Source organism: Cebidichthys violaceus, unplaced genomic scaffold (genome assembly GCF_023349555.1).
Source record: "Cebidichthys violaceus isolate CVI_PGR_0920_01 unplaced genomic scaffold, fCebVio1.0.p SCAF_12, whole genome shotgun sequence".
NCBI classification, from domain to species: Eukaryota; Metazoa; Chordata; class Actinopteri; order Perciformes; family Stichaeidae; genus Cebidichthys; species Cebidichthys violaceus.
The window spans coordinates 13,899,153-13,900,198 of NW_027176285.1; positions in this window are offsets into that span (position 1 = coordinate 13,899,153).

Below are 1,046 nucleotides of genomic sequence, written 5' to 3' on the forward strand. Positions count from 1 at the left end.
AATCTTTCAACACGTTTGATGAATTGATACACTGTTACTCAACTTAGCATTGTTTTCTATTTTCCCCCCAAAGCAATGCAGATCTCAAGATAGGAGGCTGTGAGAAAAACACGTCACATCACACGTCTGAATAAGCTGAAATAGTAGCTCTACTGTAGCTGGATTGTTCCAAAGACACACAAAATACAGCTTGTTTTTTAAAAGTTACACACGACTTTCCCTCACGCACACTCGCGCTCACACACACACACACACACACTCACACACACACACACTCTCTGGGGCGTTTTAGTGTTGGGGGAACGTCATTTTTAGGAGACAGGGGTTGAAAAGACGCCGACGGACACGCTGAGCATCCTCGGGGGACAGATGGTCAAATCGTTTTCTTAGTCAGCTCGGCGTCGCCGTGAGTTCTTGGCACCGGAGACACGGGTTTAAATGCTTCAGCGTTGTTAGGGAACACCTCTGCCGTGTGTGAAATGTGGGCACTGTGCATGGCCATGAACATTACAGCTTGCATATAACACCAGTCTTTTGATATGGTGTATAATAAACAAAACAGAAAAGCGTTTCTGGTCGGACTCTATGATGACAAACCCACATGGAGAGGCACAGTTAGTTAGAAAACAGGGATTTTTGATGTTCACAGCGCACAGAACTAAAACGTTTATCGGTTTTCTTTTTATATTTTGCTCATGTATGTAAATATGTCTGCATGTGATAGAAAGTATTTTTGATTTTTTCAATTTTTTTCAAATTTTCAATATTGCCGTGACAAAATTCTGGATTTGAAAAAAAAAAGATGACATTCAATAAATATAAGAAAACTCAGGATAGGTGTGTGAGACTTTCAAGTGGGCGCATACACTGACAACAACAACAACACAACAACAACAACAACAGAAAAGCAGAGTGTTTGTAGTGAGCTTTGGCAGCCTTCAGCCCAAAACATAAAAAATCAATTCCAGTGAAGTTTCAAGGCCTTCTGCCAAAAAGAGTTCCAACAAAGCCCAAAGTCATCATCACTCCCAGCGGCGTCCATAAAA